The sequence below is a fragment of the Myotis nattereri genome (genome assembly GCF_964212035.1).
Source record: "Myotis nattereri genome assembly, chromosome: 4".
Classification (NCBI taxonomy): domain Eukaryota; kingdom Metazoa; phylum Chordata; class Mammalia; order Chiroptera; family Vespertilionidae; genus Myotis; species Myotis nattereri.
Window position 1 is genome coordinate 112,813,406 of NC_138079.1, and position 21,253 is coordinate 112,834,658.

The 21,253-nt window shown below is 46.0% G+C and overlaps 1 long non-coding RNA gene across 1 annotated transcript in view; it reads left to right on the forward strand.

The window, feature by feature from the left end:
- Positions 1-19,786, forward strand: part of LOC308517894 — a 37,229-nt gene extending 17,443 nt beyond the window's left edge. The window contains exons 2-3 of the long non-coding RNA XR_013995904.1: positions 95-2,200; positions 14,638-19,786. This is a non-coding gene — a long non-coding RNA (uncharacterized lncRNA). The remainder of the gene's footprint in view (positions 1-94; positions 2,201-14,637) is intronic.
- Positions 19,787-21,253: the final 1,467 nt, after the last annotated feature.

Below are 21,253 nucleotides of genomic sequence, written 5' to 3' on the forward strand. Positions count from 1 at the left end.
AGAGCATTAAGACAATTTCTGATTTAAGAAACTATAATTCTAAGAATATAATTATCAATTTCATAAGTCTTTATCTCCTCATTCATATACACAGCTGCTGCCACTGGCTGAAAACAGAACATTCCCAGAAAACTTCCCCTGAGCCAAGATGTTTTAAAGCAAAAATCAACAACCTCATTCACACCATGCTCACAGATACACAGCAGCCATGGAGATAAAGTACAGATGCTAACAGACACATTCAAAACTAGTGCAGCCTGAAGCTGAGATGCTGAGTCTGCTCTTTCAGGAAAAAGCTTGAAGGGGCCATTCTTGCTCCTGGCGGTTTCATTGCCTCTATAATGGGCCCTGCAAAGTAAACACTGGATGTGATTTTCAATTTTGCCTTTTTTTTCTTAAAATCGAAAATCGTCTTTGAAATTATCTTGGTTTTTTTTTTTTTTTTTAAAGATATGAATGTATGTATTAGGTAGAGCTGCTATGTCTTCTGGAATTGGCAGAGTGGCTTTGTATAGTAGGTGTTCTGCAGGTCCCAGTAGCTCAGCCTCCCCAGTCACCTGAACTGGGCACTCTAGGTGTGCCCCTGTGTGGGCTCTGTGCATAGTCTTGTTATAGTTGAGCTTTGGTTGCTGTTGGTGTCACTAGGAGGAGTTGACCTCCAGGCCAATTGGCTGTGAGGACCAGCTGCAACTACAATGAAGAGCTGCTGTGCAGGAGACACCCCTATTGACCAGAACTTGCTTCAGTGAAATTTTGCAGGCCAGAAGGGAATGGCAAGAAATATTCAAAGTAATGAATAGCAAGGACCTTTAACCAAGATTACTCTATCCAGCAAAGCTATCATTTAGAATTTTAGGTCAAATAAAGAGCTTCACAGACAAGAAAAAGCTAAAGGAGTTCATCACCACCAAAATCAGTATTACATGAAATGAAGGGTATTCTTTAAAAAGAGGGAGAAGAAAAAGATGAAGATGAAGAAAAAGAAGAAAAATATGAAAAATAAAGTGACAATAAATACTTATCTATCAATAATTGAATCTAAAAATCAAAATAAACAAATAAGGAATCTAACCCTAATATGCAAATCAACTGAATGTTGGAACGACCAGTCAGGATAATGCACACTGACCACCAGGGGGAAGATGCTCAAAGCAGGAGCTACCCCCAGGCTGCATGCCCTAGGCCAGCCAAGGCGGATGCCAGCAGGGGTTCCCCATCGCCCTGCTGGTCACCTCCCACAGAGGGAGGAGATCGGCGGTGGTTGCGGGGGGCAGGGCTGGCGAGTGGGCAGCATCAGGCCAGCCAAGACAGGTGCCAGCAGGGGCCCCCCGATCATCCTGCCAGTTGCCCCACAGATTGGCCCTGATCATCAGCCAGGCCTAGGGATCCTACCTGTGCATGGATTTTGTGCACAGGGCCTCTAGTGAACAAAATAAACTGATGAACAAAAATAGACCCAGAGACATAGAAGCATAGAACAGAGAGAAGGCAGGGGAGGGTCGGTGGGATGAGATCAACCAATGAACTTGTATCCATATGTGCATAAGCCATGGACAAAGACAATGGAGTGGTGAAGACCTGGGGTGGAGGGCAGGGACAGTCTGGAAGAGACCAATGGGGAAAATGGGGACTTGTGAGAATAAACAAGTCATCTTTTCTGTCAAAGAACAGTTTAGACAGCTGCCATTTTGGACTGGGTGACCTGGCAGCCACCACATTGGCTGCAGGACTTGCAGCTCCCTGAGGGCCACCATCTTGAAATGGCAAAGGCCAACCCCTCCCTTTGAATTAGCCAATCATGCAAGACTGTGTGCCTGAGCTCCATTCAAGAGTGAGGGATAGGTCACATGCGTCAGGATTAAAAAGCTGAGCAGACCACCTGCTCAGTGTGTGCGTGCTCTCAGACCATGTGCACACCCTTCTACATAGAAGTAAAGATGTTTGCCTGCTGCCTGGCTCCCGAGTGTGCTTCGTCTTCTACCAAGACCCCTGAATTGGGGGCTTGCCTTATTTCTTATAGGACTTATGTGCTACTTTCAACAATAAAGATTTTTTAAAACAAAAAGTATAACTAAAATAAAATACAGAACTTTTATTGTTCTTCAGAAAAGTAACATACTTCCTCATGGGTCACACACTGACACCTTTAGGGTCCATCTGGGATTTGAGTGTAATCAAGTTGGCAGCAGCCACAATATAGGTAAGTGCTGTTATTAGTCTTACTAGTGGCCCAGTGCACAAAATCCGTGCACATTAAAAGGGAATTAGTTAGAGGAATTATTTTAATATTGCTATTCATGTCGCCTGGCCTGGCGCTGGGCAGGGAGACAGCCTCACATCCCTAGCCGGCACAAGTCCCCGCCCATCCATGCTGCAAATCCCCACCCACCCATGCCGGCCTCACACACAGCCTCCTGCTGTTTGGTCATTATGGTGTCACAGCGTGATGACCATTTGCATATTAGCCTTTTATTATGATGATGATATCTGGCCCAACTTTTTGATTATTATGTGTGATAAATTCCTGGAAATGTAATCATCCAGCCCAGGAGCCTGAATATTTGTTACATCCTGTCAAACTGTCTCCAGAAATGCTGTCCCCTATTCTCCAGAGCAGTGCTATCAGGTGTCTATTTCATCACACCCTCTCCAGTACTGAATATTGTGATTTTTTAAATGTTCCAGGTATCTTTCCTTTGCAATTACTTGATTACCTTTGAAGTTAACTTTTCTCAGGTATATTAGTTACTTTGTTTCTTCTTAATTCAAGGTCTTTGCTCAGACATATTCTTCTTTGATTAATCCTATTTCATTTGAGTTCACAGGAAGCAATAGCAGCTTCCATGGAGGAAGGTGGGGGATAGAGGGGAGAGAGTGGTGCTAGACCATATGTGGTTGGCAGTGCCTCCTGTTAAAGGTTAGATAGGAGGTGAGGGGGTTAAGGGAGGTGTTAGGTTCTGTGAAACTGAAATGTTAGGGTGAGGGCACACAATCAGATTTCACCATTTGGGAGGTTGGGCCCCTGGGGTCTGGTGAGAAGGATGAGGGTCAGACCTGTATTTGGTGAGGGATGCAGGAGGGGAGTGGTCTAGCTGGCAAGGCCCATGCAGCTCCCTGGATTCAGGCACCCAGCACTCACTGCCAGCACTGGGACCACCACACTGTCCAGGCCCAACAACCAGATGGACCTGCAGCTTCAGCTCCAGCCACACTGCAGGGGCTATGGGGAGTTGTGTGGCCTCCAAGCCTGTACCTCCTCACCTCTGAGCTGGGCGTGCACCCCTCTTCAGGGAAACTGCCTGAGCAGCCCCTCGAGGTGACATCACCTGGTGACGCCATCAGTGGGCACGCAGCACACAGCCTGATGCTGCGCGGGCTCTGGGAGACTTTTTGGGAGGAGGTCCTCTGTCCCCTAACCCTGCCACTGTAGGCCCAGAGCCCTCATCCCTGTGCACATGGTCGTCTGTAACCAGCACCCAGAGTCTGGGGTGGAGGCAGGGGGTTCCCACAGCATCAGAAACCGCTCGTCTGAAGGGTCCCACGGTCTCAGTGTTGCCACATGACTGCATGGCCTCTGTGTTATGTCACTACTTTCTGATGCCAGTTTCAGGTGTTTTGCACCTTAAACTCTTAAAATAACTTCAAGGACAGCTTTCCTTTTTGCCCTCCCAAGACTCACAGTTCTGTTGCATATGCTCCTTTCAAAGGGCAGTTTCTAGTTCTTGGCCATGTGGGGTTTGATGACTTTTCATTCTAGGTTTGCACATGGGACATCCTGAATTCTGTGAGGATGGTGACCCTGTCTGTTCTGCAGCAAGCCTGTGAGCAAATAAATATCCCCATTTTACATCTACTCTCAGACTGTAGTAACATTTTCCCCAAGTTGGACTGGATCCTGTAAACCAATTCCCATGCTCCACAACACTAAATAAGAATGAGGATCCGAGCTCACCTTTCACATAAGGAGCCAATGAGGCAGCCTCATGTCCCGGGCTGGCACAAGTACCTGCCCCCTTCCCCAGTGCTGCAAGTCCCTGCCCACCTGTGCCTGCTTCCCGTGCAGCCTGCTGATCAGTCATTACGTGACAACATAATTCTGCCTGGCTCACGTATACATTACGATACTGGCTGGAGCCCCATTGCACTGTGCCATGCAAAACATCCAATTTGCATATTACCCTATTATAAGTATAGATGAGTTTCTTCCTGCACACTTTTCCAGTCCATGACAAATCCTTAAGTATTCTAGTTCCTTCAATATCGGTCACAACTCCACCTTGAACATTTATAATTTGTTTCACAACTGGTTTGGAACCATTGAGAAAAATTAAATGATTCAAGTTTAATCTGGCATCTTGGATATGAATTAAGTAGGCTATCTCAAGTGATGATAAACAGCATATCTATGTGTGGTGCTTGGGACCACTCAAATTTTCCAGATTGTCTCTGTCATCACCACAGACATAGAAATTAGACCCAGGAAACCCACTGGGTTCCCACAACAGTCCTCATTCCTCCATCTACTAATGCAGCAGCCTAGTATTTAGAAATTGCCCTTCTTGGTGGGAGTATGGGGCAAAAACTTGGATTTGTAACTCTTAAACATTGATTTATTTTTCTTTTCCTAGACAATATTTCTCACTAACTATCTGATGGCCATTGCAATACAGCACACTTTTTTTTAAAATATATTTTTATTGATTTCAGACAGGAAGGGAGAGGGAGCGATAGATAGAAACATCAATGATGAGAGAGAATCATTGATTGGCTGCCTCCTGCACGCCCCCTACTGGGGATCGAGCCCACAACACAGCTATGTGCCCTTGACCGGAATTGGACCCAGGACCTTTCAGTTCACAGGCTGATGCTCTATCCACTGAGCCAAACCGGCTAGGGCAATACAGCACACTTTCTACTGCCCAGTCTCCATAGATGATTCACCAGGTCCTTGTTGAACAAATGGTAGGAAACAAAAAAATGTTTATATTATTCAAAAACAGAAAAATGCCCCTTCTTTTCTTGAACAAGAGTGGGACTAACAGTTTCTTTTAAAAATTATTTCATTGTTTAATTTTGAGTGGTAACGTGGTTAGTAACATTATATAAATTTCCCTTGTATGACTTTGTAGTACGACGTTGCATATTCTATTATGTCACCAGCCAACGTCTAGTGTCATCTGTCCTCTTATATTTGACCCCCTTTACCTGCCTTGTACGCCCTCTTGGTTTTTCCCTTCTTGTAACCACCATTATTTCAACGGAATGAAGGAGGTTTTGTTTGTGTTTGTTTCTTTTGTTTATGGTCTTGCATTCCATTCATGAGGGAAAATGTAGAGTGTGCCACTTTATCCTTTCGAAAAATGACATCCTCAACAGCATCTGAGACACAAATACCTTGGAATATTTTTGCCCACTGAGTGAGAACTGTCCAAGAACATTCTGCCCACATGTTACCGTGAAGGGTCACCCACTGATGTTTCTTTTCTGTCCCTGACTATTATTGCAAAACTATGGCCAGAGCCATGAGTCAATAACTCTTTGCATATCTGGTCACTTGTCATCCAAACAAAGTGAGTGAGGAGGTTAATCGCCCCAACCTCTGGCCATTGTGAAAGCTTTGTTACCCACTGTCCTTCACAGATGTCCAGAGATGGTCTGTCATGCTGCAGCATCCCTCTCTGGTTGGTCATTGATTTCATGCAAAATCAATACGTGTGGCCAGGACATTCCTTCTGTCAACAGGGAGAGACATTTTCTTCCAGAAACGTAATTTTCAGAGTCCAGGTCCATCATTTTGTCCCATCATAAATAGTTTTTGGAGTTGTAAAATCTCAACATGAGCTGCATAATGCTCTGTGCCAAGAAGAAAGAGTGGCCCTGATGACATGGGGCTCTGAGGAGGGGCATGGCCAAGGGCCCCACCCTCTTCCTGAGTGAGGAACACAGACAGTTTATTCACAGGTGCTCAGATGGGAAGGTGCCTGGCGGGCACTGGATTCTCTAAGAGGTTCTTCTAGAAACAGACCACTCAGATGCTTCCTCACACTTCAGCAGAGAAGTTGTTTATGAAAGCACTTGCAAAGTTTCCCTTCCACACTCTGTGGAAGGCTCAGAGAAAGGAGCCATCAGTACAGCCCCTGAGAGGCCAAAGCAGAATTCCTGAAGGTTGTAGACTCTATAGAAGTGGGCAAAGGCTGCTGCCCACACAGGATATGAAAAATCTGATGCGAATGGAACCATGTGTCAAACTTCTCAGGGGAGAAGCACTCACAAATTCAAGCAGCATAGAGGCAAGCTCTGGTGATGCACATCCCAGCCATGAAGAACAGGCCATCTGGCCACATGATGGCCTTGGAAACCCCCCTGGTGATAGTAAAGTGCATGCTGGGCACAAGGCCACTCAAGCCAAGGCCTGGGAACACTTCTGCACTTGTCTGCCAGTGGTTTGGACTGACCGGTCCCCCTGTGCCACGATGATGGTAGAAATGCCCAGGACATAGACATTGGAAAGGAGGTGAGCTGTGGCTGTGTGAGCAGTAGGAGTGACAGAGTCAGGGGACACAGCTCCCCATAATCTGGGATGGAGACTGTCTGAGGGACTCTCTCTGAATGGCAGTAGATGGTGAGGGAGAGCCAAGCAGAGCTGAGGCGGAGCACTGCCCCAAAAACATTCCAAAACCACCTTCTCCTGCAGGAGCCACGGAGTACGTGTTTGGTGTGAGCATGGTCAAGTCCCAGAAAGAAAACAGCACAAAACCAAGCAGATGGGCCCAGTTATAGCTGCTTTCTGTATCGATGCAGGAGATGCTCCTAGAGCAAGCCTGGAAGAGGGATAGGTGGTGTGTGGCTCTGAGGCAGCGAATCGCAGTCCTTCACCAGTTAGGGAGCACATGGTACTGGATGACCCACCAGCGTCCCTCCCAGACCTTACACATGAACTCCATCTTCTCCAGAGCATGGGGTGTGTGCAGCAGAAGGTGAGGACCGCACTTCCTCCTCCTAGGCATGCTTGCTCTTCCTTAGCTTTATGTGGGTTGGTGATTCCCCATTTGCAGTTCTCCTCTATCAGGGACTACAGTTTAATCAGCTCCACCACGTCAGTTTCCCTGATACTGGCAGGAGCCCCATTGCACTGTGCCACCACCAGCCCTTTGTGAGTAGACATCTTACTGGTCCCTCAATTCCCTGCAGCTTTGGCATGAGGACAGGCTGGGTGTCTCGGTCCCAGGAGGCAGAGCTCTCCCTCTGAGGGTAGACACACCTGGTAGCAGGCTCAGCTGGAGGCCAGGGCCCCACACCACAGTCCAAACCCCAGCAGGTGATCCATTGCCCACTGGCCAGGGTGTTCGTGCGCTCCCAGGCTTTGTTCCTGCACTGGCAGAAGCCACTTACAGTGAGGCTAGAGTTTCTGAGCACCAGCCTGGCCTGTGCTTATTTCAGTCCCCATTCCCTCTGGTTCCATCATGTTGGGTTTGAGCACAGGAAACTGTCAAAAGGTCCCCTTTTCTTTTTCTTTTTTTTAAATATATTTTATTGATTTTTTACAGAGAGGAAGGGAGAGAGATAGAGCGTTAGAAACCGATGAGAGAGAGACATCGATCAGCTGCCTCCTGCACACCTCCTACTGGGGATGTGCCCGCAACCCAGGTACATGCCCTTGACCGGAATCGAACCTGGGACCTTTCAGTCCGCAGACCGACGCTCTATCCACTGAGCCAAACCGGTTTTGGCATCCCCTTTTCTTTTAGTAACATGCATAAAACTAGTCATCATTTCAGAGCAGAAACACACATGGGACTGATAAAATCCAACTCATCTTGCCAGGTCTACCCCAATGACCCAGGTCCTGTTTACAAAACTATACCCCAAATATCAACTGCCTTCCTATGTGCAAACCCATAGGGTTTGTCTTAGAAAGTGATGATTTATGCCTAAAGTAAAAACCTTACATTAACGATCTGAATACCAAGAAATAGAAATAGTCAACGAAAGCAAAGTTTTTACATAGCTTATAAATAGACATCTACGTTGTGCAGCTGTTATTCTGAGTTTATACAGAACCAATATAATAACTGCTGGCTATGACAATCAAAATCGAGTTTTGGTGTCAAATGAATCTAGGAAAAATAAATGTATCAACATGGAACAAAGCTAATTAGGGTGTTAATTAGCTTACAGACGCAAAACAAAAATAAACTTAAATTTTTGTCTCAAATTTTTATTTAACATTAAAAATTTAAGGATTTCACTGAAGTATGGGTAAAACGTATGGCTGGGATCTAGTTTAAATACTCCAAGAAAAAAAAGAATTAGATGAAACAAGAGTAGCAAACTTTTAATAATTGACGAATATAATGAGATAGAAGGTCATTTTGTTTTTACTGCTTTTGCGTGTGTGTGAAAATTCTCAGTATACAGAGATCCACACACTGTTTTTAATAGTCCTAAGGCTGACTAAGTGGGTATAGGATGGAGGCCCAGTTTCAGGATCTTGTTGATCTACCACAGTGGTTCTCAACCTTGGCTGCACATTAGAATCAACCTGGGAATCTTTTAAAAATCCTGATTTCTGGGAGCAGCTGAACAGCAGGCTGCGTGGGGCGACCAGGCCAGCAGGAGGGTTAGTGAGGGATGACCAAATAACTGAGCAGCAGGCTGCATGGGGCAACCAGGCCGGCATGGGAGGCAGTGAGGGGCAACCAGGCCAGCGGGGGGGGGGGGCAGTTGGGGGAGACCAGGCTGGCAGGGGGGGCTGTGAGGGGTGACCAGGCCAGCAGGAGGGGCAGTTGGAGGAGACCAGGCCAGCAGGAGAGGCAGTGAGGGGTGACCAGGCCGGCAGAGGGAGCTGTTGGGTGTGACCAGGTTGGCGGGGGGGGGGGGGCAGTTGGGGGCGACCAGGCTGGCAGGGGGGCCAGTTAGGGGCGATCAGGAAGGCAGGCAGGTGAGCAATTAGGAGCCAGCAGTCCCAGATTGTGAGATGGATGTCCCAGAATTAGAGAAGGTGAGGTTGGGTTGAGGGGACCCCCCCCCCCCCGCATGAATTTCATACACCGGGCCTCTAGCTTATATATCTAAAAGCCTAAATGACCATTACAACTGGACAACCAGCTAGTAGCTATGTCGCGCACTGATCACCAGGGGGCAGATGCTCAATGCAGGAGCAGAAACCGCAGGCATGGAAACATGGAACAGACTGATGAATCTCAGAGGAAAGGGAGGAGCGGGAGAGGGCAGGAAGAGATTTACCAAAGATCTCTTATGCATACTAGAGGCCAGGTGCCCATGCACCAGTGGGGTCCCTCGGCCTGGCCCATGAATATTGGGCCGAAACCGGCTCTCCGACATCCTCCAAGGCAGCAGTTCTCAACCTGTGGGTCACAACCCTTTGGGGGTTGAACGACCCTTCCACAGGGGTCACCTAGACCAATGGAAAACACATATTGAATATATAATTACATATTGTTTTTGTGATTAATCACTATGCTTTAATTATGTTCAATTTGTAACAATGAAAATATATCCTGCATATCAGATATTTACATTACGATTCATAACAGTAGCAAAATTACAGTTATGAAGTAGCAACGAAAATAATTTTATGGTTGGGGGTCACCACAACATGAAGAACTGTATTAAAGGGTCACGGCATTAGGAAGGTTGAGAACCACTGCCCCAAGGGATCCCGGATTGTAAGAGGGTGCAGGCCAGGCCGATGAACCCCATCAGTGCGCGAATTCATGCACCAGGCCTCTTGTAACTCTATATTCTCTTATAAAGGCCCTGTAATTCCAGAAGCATAATCTACAGTTAGTAAACCTACAATCATTAGCAACTCATATTGTTCATTTGATCTCCTTTCACATTCAAATGGTCAGCAAATCACCATCGTACCTAATTTAAATCTATGCCCTGTATAAAAAGTGTACTGTAATCTTAGAACCAGGGATAAGTAGGTATTAAGAGTCACAAAAATTATGCATTTTGAAAGTCTTGTTATTTAAACAATAGTCATTTTCGTTATGGGTTTTGCCTATATGAAGAGCATTTTTCCTACATGTGAGCAATCCTCCATCCTGAATAACTCTCTCAAATTTTTAGAATTGTATAATGTTAGAAATTCAAGCATCTTAGGAATTATATAGTATAATTTATTTATATTAGGGAAGAGAAAAGTGAGGCCCAGAGGTTTTGACTTTTGAATAGTGTTACAAGCACTTCAGCAAAGCCAAGAGCTGACTGCTCTCCCAGAGGCCTCTCCACAATCACAGATTCCTCTCTTCAGGAATAATTATTTACTACAGGAAAGAGACATCAGGAGCAGTGAGAGTTCTGTTAGAACACTTAGACAAGGATCAGATTTGAGTTCAAGGGGATTAGGAGAAGAAAAAGAGAAGCAGGAAAAAGAAAAACTAGAAGAGAGTATGAAAATACAATCTGTTCATAATAATAAAAATCTTTACAGAAAATCTGAGACTTGTGAGAAAGACAGGATGGAAGAATATGGATCACAAGGTATATGAAATGTTCCTTCAAAACACTCCAAGGACCATTATAATTCTGTAAACCTACAAGTGGTCAAATTACATTTTCCAATCACAAACATAAAACTCATTTATTTATTTGATGGCAAACAGCCCCTGTGTCCTACAGATCCATCCTGGAGTGTTGATCCGCACTTCACACTGTCAGGGCTGTGTCCCAGCATTGGAAAGGCTTACGTTGTCTGTGGGACACTCTGAATGGTATCATCTCAGTCATCCCTCCACAAGTGTCTTCAATGGAAATGTTCTCCAGTTAATTCACTTACTCACTATTACACACTTTTTAAAAATTATATTGAATTTATTGGATTTCATATGTACATTTCTATAACACATCATCTCTGCATGTATCCAAAGTCAAGTTTCCTTCCCTTCCACCCTCTCCTACCTCCCCCACCCCTTTCCCTCTTGTAATCACTGTACTGTTCTCTGTGTTGATGCATTTTTTTTTCTTTTTGGTGAATCCCTTCACCTTTTTCATCCAGCCCCACACAACACCCCTCCCATCTGACAGCTGTCAGTCTGTTTCATATCTATGAGTCTGTTTATATTTTGTTCACTAGATTATACATGTAAGTGAAATCATATGGTATTTGTCTTTCCCTGATTGGCTTATTTCACTTAGCATAATACTCTCCAGGTCCATCCATCCATGCTGTCTCAAAAGGTAAGATTTTCTCTTTTTTTATGGCCAAGAAGTATCTATAAAATAAAGATCCAGGGTCATTACCATCAAAGGCTCCACCAGATCAGAAGTCAACGCTGGGTTACCATGGCAACCCAGCATTGACTGGGATGCTGTGGGTGCTCTGACACAGCACTGACTGCCAGGGGGCTGTGGATCAGGCCCAGAGAGAGGCCTGCAGAGAGAGAGGCAGGGTCTGATCCATAGCCTCTGTGGCAACCATTGATCAGAACTTGTCTCTCTTTCTCTCCCAGCCTGGCCAAGAGCTGTGCCTCCCTCCATTTCTCTCCAGGCCTCCACTGGGGCTGCTGATCAGCCCCGCCTATCTGATTAGGCCCCATTGATAGGCCCAGAGAGACTGACTGGCATAGAAACTGACCATTCAGAACCAAATCTGGATGAATGTAAGGAGCTAATGGCTGCCTAGGAGGTGGAGCTTTTGATGCTGACTGGCATAGAAACTGACTAATCAGAACCAAATCTGGATCAACTGTGAGGGGCCAATGGCTGCCTAGGAGGTGGAGTTTTTCATGCTGATTGGCATAGAAACTGACCAATCAGAACCAAATTGGCCAGCAGGGGAGGGCAGTTGGGAGCAAGATCAAGCTAGCATGGGAGGGCAGTTAGGGGCGATCAAGCAGGCAGAGGCAGTTGGGGGCTTGATCAGGCTAGCAGGGGAGGGCAGTTAGGGGCTGAAAGGGCGAGGGCTATGCCCTCCATCTTGCCCCAGGGTAAGGGCTACACCCTCCATCTTGCCCCAGGGTAAGGGCTATGCCCTCCATCTTACCCTGGATCCTCCATTTTGGGGCAGCCATGTGCTCAGCAAGGAGCTTCTTCCCAGAAGCCTAAGCCTCTGCTAGCCACACCCAGGACTTCTTTAAACTAACCAATGACAATCAAGGGAAGTGAGCACCATAGATATGACCACATCCTATGTAACAAGACACAGACTTGCGCCTGGCCAATCGGCAGGGCCTACAGTCCTTTCTCCTCCCCTTACTCCAACCCCCCTATAAAACCTCTCTCCACACAGAGTTCTCTCTCTCTGCCACTTGGCTTGCCGTTGTGTCGGTGAGTGTGGTTGGGGAGCCAAGCTAGCTCGAATAAAGACTCTTTGCCTTTGCATCAGACTCGGCTGGCTCCCTGGTGGGCTTTTGGGGATCTTGAAATCCGGGCATAACATTTGGGGGCTCGTCCGGGATCCCCAAGACCCTCGAGGGATCCTCAATCCGAAGAGTCTGACTGGCGCGGTAGGTGTCTGTGTGTTGTGTATTCTGTTCTGTGTGTTATATGTTCTGTCCTGTGTGAGCTCACTTCTGAAATTCTGTAGTGCCCGAAGCGGTCTAGGTGGACGCACTGCTGAAAGACCATGGGCGGGGAGAGTCGGAAGATGTTCTGCTCCCCAGGAGGGATGCGTATTCCCCTCACGAGGGACGTGTATTCCCCTCATGTATTTGAGACGAGGCAGTTTGCTCCCGCTGGTTTGGCGTAAGGCCATCGTCTAGTTGCTTCCATGGAGTTGTAAGGCTGTTCTTTGGGGCCCTCTGTTTGTCTGTGTCTGTGTTTTTCTGTTTTCTTCTGTGGACTCACTGGACGGACATTATGGAACAGACTCAAACTACCTCTTTAAGTTAAAGTCAAGGACTGGGCCAAACCTGCTTGCCAGCCCCAGGTGTGGTTTTCCAGGGCCGCTGCGGTGAGCCTTGAAGCCTAGGGCATGGGCCCGGGTGGAGCCGCCGCTAGTGCAGATCTTGGTGGTAGTAGTAAATAATTTAAAGTCCTTCTTGTAATTGCAAAGTTTTACAAAATTTAAAAATGCGTCTGGGACTTCTGTGCACGTGTAAAGAGAAAAGTAGCTCAAAACTAATGCGTGCATTGTCCGATTTCAGATTAGATAGAGTTTTGAGCTGGAATCTCTTTGCAAATGTACAAAATAAAACCCCAAGGCTGATTATTTCCTAGGAAAGATGGCAAATTTTACCCAAAGGATAAATGATGCTGGCTAGATTTTAACAGCAGGATTGGCACTTCCATAATAAAGAACAGTTTTTAAAGGTTGTTCCAAGGTAAAAAAACAAACAAACAAACAAAAAAACAAACAAACAAACAAAAAAAAACACAAAAAAACTGGTCCTTTGCTAAGAAAGCTTTTCTTAACGGAGGAAGGGGATAGTCGCCTCCCGCCTGTACCAAAATCTTAAAGAATGTGGTCAATTTACATCTGAAAAGACCAGGTAGGCCAGAACCTGTTTTGCAAGGCTCAAATGTGGTAAAAAGTAATGTTCACTAAATCAGGTTATAAAACTTGCTCAATAATCTAATTTGCCTCATGAAAAATCTAGAGGACAGAATTGAATCTGTTGGTTGATTGTGTCTTCCACTTTTGAAGTTTATTCTTAAAAATGTTACTGATTGAGAAATGCTGAATATTTGACCTGCCAGCTAAAAGTTTAAGGTTCAGATTGAATTAGGAAAAATTGTGTAGTTGTGGTAGCTAAATGCCTTTGCTTATTGGTCTGACAAAAACCAGTTTTAATTTAATTGATATTCTTTAAGATAATTATAAAAGGTATAAACAGCTAATGAGATTTCAGTTTGTCTGCAATATAATATTGGCCATCTATCTTTTCGGGATTTTGGTTTGCTCTTCCCTTGTTTATTGTGAGAATCAGGAAATCATCTTTTCTGTCAGAGAACAGTTTAGACAGCCACCATTTTGGGCTGCGTGACTTGGCAGCCACCATGTTGGCTGCATGGCTTGTCGTGCCCCTGGGGGCCGCCATCTAGAAACAGCAAAGGCCCCTCCCTCTGATTTAGCCAAAAGGGAATGTCTTCTTACTGAGGCAGGGTGGAATTTCAGGGGTGGAGCTTTAAGGAATCTCTTAAATCTAGGTATGTTCCCTCCCTAAACAAAAGTTAAGCAGCTTATGTCAAAGTCTTTAAAAGGGACTAATAGCAGTAATAAACTGTGGTTACATACTGTTCTTAGAGGACACATTTTTCCTTTGCCTAGGAGGGACAGCACAGCTGTCCCAGAGTAGGAGGGCTCCAGTTAACTTGTCAACTCAGTGTTCTGGAGACCCAGGACTGTAATTTAGATAACATGCCTAAGTTTAACCCAGGTTCCTCATTCCAAACCTTGAGATGTAATCAATACCTTTGTGATCTGTCAATTTTGTCATTTCACCGAAATCTTCTTGGAGGACATTGAATGGTTCTTTCCTTCCTCTTTAACTTTTGGGGAATTGTGTGAATGGATTACTGGTCTAGATTATCAAGGATCTCTAAGGGACTTGTCCTGTATCTGGAGGAATGGCTTCTAGATGGTATTCACCATCTCTGGGACTCCCAGGAGGGAAGTCAAAACTTGGATTGGCTAAGGGTTTGAATCTGGCCTATCTTTTTAAAAAGGTAGAAGAGAGCAGAACCTCTCTGGAGATCGAGACCAGAACTTGGCTGGAGATCCTGGCTAAGCTGCTGATCAACTGAACGCTGTCTCCGTGTCATTCCTTCTTCGCCGACTCCATCTACACCTTTGGGAAACCCTGGACCTGCTGGGGTTGGACCCCGGCACCACCCTACCAGTGCAAGGAATTCTCCCCCAAACAACATGGAAAAATCCAGGCCACCAGGTTCGGTGGGCTGAAAGAGGAGCAATGATCTAGGGCCAACCCCAGAACTCGGGGTGCTGCCGATGTTGTTACAGAAGCTGGAGCTTAAGGGTTTAAGAGCAGGACAGAGGAGAAGAATGTATCAGACCACAGAGCAATGGTCTGGGTGGGGTCAACGTGCCCGGGGGCCAGGTCTTGGATAAGTCCCCTCTGCTCTCTAGACCTCAGCCTTTCATCTGAAGAGTGGAGGCCTGGATCAGCCTTAGCTCCCAAAATGAACTAAAGGAAGGAAAGTTTCCATTTAAAAAAAAAAAAATGTTATAGCAACCAAAGTGATTGGGAACCACTGAGGTAAACAGATCTGTTTACTGAAGGAGTTCTCAGAAGTTACTGTGTTAATGTGGGTAAGAGTAAACAGGAGGCCCCAAACTTAATGTTCATGGCGCCCTTTCCCCAGGCGCACTGCACGGCTGGGGAATGCTGGCTGTGAGGTTTTTCCAAGAGTTCACCCGCTCCACCGTTCTCTGCTCTGCGGATCAGGGATGGCAAAGAGGTTTGCTCACCTGTCAACCAGGGTCAGTTGGTAGAGGCTGCCTGGAGAGATTGCTGAAAGGGATGCTGAGGCTACATCTGAGCTCAATGAGAAGATACCATGGACGTTTCTTTCCCCAGATCAAGGAGTCCAACCTGGTAGCATGACTCTGCAGCACTCCTTGCACTATAGGAATAAGCAGTGCTAGGTCTGGAGACGCATGTGAATCCCTTAAAATTCCAGGACCTCCCCAAGGTCCTCCCTTTTCCCTGCATGTTTGTCCCCCACTCTGCCAGAGCCAGAGCTCAGGGATCATCCAATTAGATCATGAGGGTAGTGAGCTCTTAATTAGAGGGGCCTGGGACAGTCACCCCTGAATGACCCCCCCAAAGCTGCCCCAACCCCCTGCACCAGAAGGCAGGGAAGAGTCTGGAAGAGAGAGTGTTACTCACAGGTTAACCTTACTCTGTACAGTAAGTGTGTGTTCCTGAGAAAATTGCACTCAAATTGAATTTTTATAAATGGAATCCTATTTCAGCAATGATTTACAACACAATTTCCAAGACACTCTATCTTCATTTTGAAGTAATGTTCCTAACGTTTTAGTTTTAGAACTCTCCTTCTTTACATAAGCACTGAGAATGTTCCAGTTAGAGGAGGCATAGAAACCAAGTCCTACCCTTTCAATTTCTGGGAAAGTGAGGCCCAGCGAGGGAAGAAAACTAGCATTTGTCAAGTAGCTGCAAGATCCCATTCTAGTTCTTTGTGTGCCTCAGGTTGCCCAGTTTTCTATCAATATCACAAAATGGGATTGGCATCATCCCCACTTTACAGATGAAGAAACTGAGGTTCATGCAGATTAAATCGCTGACACAGGCACATCCAGCTGGTAACCGGCTCCTTCAAATCTTCCAAGGACTTCCATTGCCCACACCATTCCGACCTATGAGGATGGGCCTGACCGAGCCGCTCCTCCACACTCTTTCAACCTCACTGGCCACCTTTCTACTGCTCAAACAACACCCCAGGGTCATTGCCTCTGCTGTTCCCTCTGCCTGGAATGCTCCTCTCACTCATTCCTGTCTGGAGTCTCCTTTATTCAGCATCACAGCTCATCACCAACATCAACAAGGAGTCTCACCCTCCCACCTACCCACACACTTATCACACTATTTTCTTCGTAACACTTGGCACTCTATTAAATTATTTCTTGAGTTTAAAAAAAAAAAAAAAAAAAAAAGGTAGAAGAGAAGCGTTCCTAGGAAGTTTTCTACTGCCTCTGTTCAGGGACTTGTTCTGTATCTCTGCACAATTGAAACTGATTTGTTGGTATTTTGTGCTGTAAATGTGGCATGCGCCTGTGTAAAGGTGTTTTTATTTGTTTTATTTTGTTTTCTTAAAAAAAAAAAAAAACCCTAAACATCTCCTGAATTTCCATCGTGATTCAAGGTTTTTAATGGGAAATGTTATCTGTCTTTATTGCTTAAATATGTGTCTTTGTTGTTTAAAATTGTTTAGTGAAATTTCTGTTTATGTCTCTTAAAAATATGAATGTATTGCTAATCTGAGGAATGTTAATTATTTCTATTTGTTCATGTAAATATGGAAGTCTGCAAGAAAAACACACACACACACACACACACACTTGATTCCTTTTAAGGCTGAGTGCTCTGACTGATAGCAAAACACCCCTGAGTGGCTGCTGGATTCTTTTCCCAAAGGGTGCTTGCTCTCTGTCAGAGGTGGAATCGGCCCGCCTAACTAGTAAAAATTTCTGTCTATGTTTGTGTACTAGGGACTTTGATTTGCTCTATGATATTTCTATGTTGGATTGAAATTTTGAAATTCTAGAGTAGATTTAAAGGTATTTGTGGCTTTTCTAGTCTGATTGGGACATTCAGAGGTGGGCTCACAGCCCCTCAGGGCGGAGAGATTTACTGGCCCCAACCCTGCCTGTGACTGTGTTTTGTTTAACTTGCTGTTTTCCACTGTTTATTAGAATCTAATAAACAAGGTTAACAAAAGGGCACTCTCCCTAGACCTGGAAGCCATCAGGACTTTAAAATTCTCCAAGAGAGGGGGAGTCTGACTCAGAGACTGGCCGAAACCTCATTGGGTTAGAAGAACCGGAGGCTGAATGTTGAGCTTGTAGACTGCAGTTTGCTGGGCAGAGATCCAAGACCAGTTGTATAGGGGTTGAGCTACCTGTGTGCAGCAAAACAACTTTCTCCCATGCGAGAATACATTTTAAGGAAATTGGACAGACTGTGTTTGTCGCTAGAAAGAAGAACTGGCCACAGTGCACAGCCCTGGCACTGACCTGCAGAAAACTGTATAATAGACTCAGGTGATGCCTGCATCTTCATGGACATAGCTCCAAAGAGACAAGGACAATTTTGCCTTATATAAGAAGGTCAAGAGTAGACTTTAGTCTCCCTAAGATGTTTGTATAACCCTACCATATCTCATGTTTAGTAGCAGAAGCTTTGGCTGCCTGAAGCGGCCATGGTGCCAATATTATGTTTCACTGTATTAATATGTTGTATTAATCTTTGATTCTCTTACAGGTTTGAGTATAGCTGTAGCTGCCAGCAGTTGCTGTGGACCAGTGATGGTCTACAGTCCTTGGTGGTCTTTGGAAATAACTAACAAGTCCAGATTCCCACACTAAGGGCCATTGTTGTGGCTATATTAGCTGTCCTGGAAGGGGACTATGTGGGGTGAACCCCAAAAGTAAAGGGTGTCTAGCTGCCAAGAGGGCAGGTGTCCAACTGGGCAAAGAAGAATACCCATCAGGTTTTGGTCTCTATTGAGAGACAGTTGACAGTTGGCAGCCTGTATAACTGTCTTGCAAGCCTGCATGCCCATGCCCATGTCAGGGGTGGTACAAAGCTCAACCGTAGAAAACTGGGAAAGGCCCGTTTGAAATAGAAGGTCTAAGGCATGATTATGCATTTTTAAAGGCTAATTTGAAAGTACAAAATTTATAAAGGTTGTGTACATTATAAGAAAGAGAAGAGAAATGGTAAAAGAAAAATCAGAAAATCTTAGAGCAGATCAGTATGTTTTTCTCCTTATATAATTCCTCTGAAATATTGGCAATGCTAAATAAGTCATGGCAATACATTTCTTTGCATAGATACAATAAGACTGGTTCCTAATAGTGGTTTTATTAACGGAAAACTTTGACTGGAATATCATGTTTTAAAGAGACCTGTCTGGACTCTAAAGACTTGAAGCCAGTAAGAATGCCACGAAGAAAGACTGGTATCCTGTTTGGGACCCCTGAAGATGGCTGGTGCTGAAGGATCAGGCCCATGCCCTACCATCACTGGCGGTTGGTCAGAGTAGAAGGGGAGCAATAAGGATGCCTCTGCATCCCTGCGGAACCCCCACTCACTCTGGGCCGCAACGAGTAGGAGGGCTACTGAGATGGGCCTTAAAGCCTAGAACATGGGCTCAGGTGGAGTTGCTACAGGTGAGGGATTCAACCTAACTCAGCAGATACTGCAGGCAGGCCTGATGGCAGCTGGATGACTTGGCTTCCTGGCCCTATGGGGCACATTAAGATTCAATCATGAAATTCCAGCAAAGGTAGTCAGTTACCATTTTTGTTGTGTTTATGCAAACATCAGGCCAAATTGAATACAATAGATAAATTAGTCTTGATTTGGCTTTTTGATAGCTATAAAGGAATTTTAAGAAGAAAAATCCTATTTCAATAGAAGTTGTTAAAGCTAAAATGGTTTCTTTCCCTTCCACCGGACCATTTGTTATAGTTTGTCTCTGCCAGGTCACAAGCCCAGCTCCTTCTGTGCCCAGGACAGCAGGGAGCCTGAGTGGAAGATGACCTCTAACCAGACACACCCGCTGCAGATCACCCTCAAGAAGACAGCGGACCTCGCCGGACCCCTTGTAATCCTCCTAATGCTGTTGACTTCCGGCCCTTGACTATTCCAATTTATCAAGAAGTGTCTGCCTCATAATTGAGCCAGAAGTTCCAAGACAAAGGGGGGAATGAAAGGGCGAGGGCTACGCCCTCCATCTTGCCCCAGGGTAAGGGCTACGCCCTCCATCTTACCCTGGATCCTCCATTTTGGGGCAGCCATGTGCTCAGCAAGGAGCTTCTTCCCGGAAGCCTAAGCCTCTGCTAGTCACACCCAGGACTTCTTTAAACTAACCAATGACAATCAAGGGAAGTGAGCGCCATAGATATGACCACATCCTGTGTAACAAGACACCGACTTGTGCCTGGCCAATCGGCAGGGCCCACAGTCCTTTCTCCTCCCCTTACTCCAACCCCCCTATAAAACCTCTCTCCACACAGAGTTCTCTCTCTCTGCCACTTGGCTTGCTGTTGCATCGGTGAGTGTGGTCGGGGAGCTGAGCTAGCTCGAATAAAGACTCTTTGCTTTTGCATCAGACTCGGCTGGCTCCCTGGTGGGCTTTTGGGGATCTTGAAATCTGGGCATAACAGGCGATCAGGCAGGCATGAAGAGGCAGTTAAGGATGATCAGGCAGGCAGGCAGAGGGGTTAGGGTCAATCAGGCAGGCAGGCAGGTGCGTAGTTAGGAGCCAGTAATCCCAGATTGTGAGAGGAGTGTCCGACCTGTGGTCAGAAATCCCCTGAGGGGTCCCCAATTGTAGTGGGTGTAGGCTTAGCTGAGGAAACCCCTCCTCCATGCACGAATTTTGTGCACCGGGCCTCTAGTCCATTGTGTAAATAATCTATATATCTAGCCTATGTTAAAACTGAAAAATGACATCAGATAAAATGAGAGGAGTTTGGGGCTGCGATGGTTACAGGATGGTCCAGGGGAGGATGCAGGAACAGCCTGTGGGGAAAGACCTGCTCTCTCTCCTCCCTGGGTTGTTTGTGGGAGAGAGTGACAGAGAAAGGGGAGCCCACCTTTTGTTCTCTCCTGCCTGCATCCACAGAAACAAAACTATTCCAGGGACTCTTGGGTTCCTCCAGAGCTAGGACACACTCCAAAGGACCAACCGGCTGAAGCCAGCATGGGGGGAAATGTGTTAGTGATGAGGTTGCTGAGCTCGGGTCCAAGCCCCTCTCCTCCGCTTCGTCCTGTTGTGGCTCTGCCCAGTGCTGCACTGCCCGCCTGATACCAGGAGGGTGCAGGGAGCAGCAGGGGTGGCTGGCGCGTCTGGGAGCTCCTGCTTCAGTGCCACACGCCCTCCTCTAAATGACACTTAATAATCCCAGCCCCGCCCTGCTCTGCCCACCTCGGAGGCAGCTGGTTCTTGCTTTTGGACCCATTGCATGGCGCATAGAACACTAATGATTAAAATCCTGTGGCACCAAAACAGGTATTTTTTGCCAATCTGACCAAAACACAGGTGTATTTTATTCATTCCCACAGGTGGCTATTGCGTTGGCTGTTGCCATTTTTTATTTGACATCTAAGGGAAAAGAGGTCAGTGCCCTGACTAAATAGTTTTAAAAATTCCCGCGGCACACTGGTTGGAAATCACTGACTAATAGTTTTACCTTTTAGTTACCTAAGCAATAACTTTCTACCGAATTAACAATGATTTCTATTATGTTTTACTGTGTGGTTTCTACCTGCAGGTCTTTACTTATGTAAACTCACAACAGGAAGGGACCCTGGGGGGGGGGGGGCACTCGGTGTGGTGACAGATGGTAAAGGGACGCTTCCTCCGCGTGGGAATCGGCTGCCGACCCCACAGCAGGAGCAGCCACTGCGCGGACTGTGGCCTGGGCGGCACTCACCACCCACTGGGGCCTTTACAGAAAGAAAATGAGAAGATCTCTGCTCAGGTCCTAGTCGGACCACCAGAGAACGTCTATCACAGCCTAAAACCACCACCTACTTCTAACCCTCACGGGCCTTATCTTGCTGGAAAC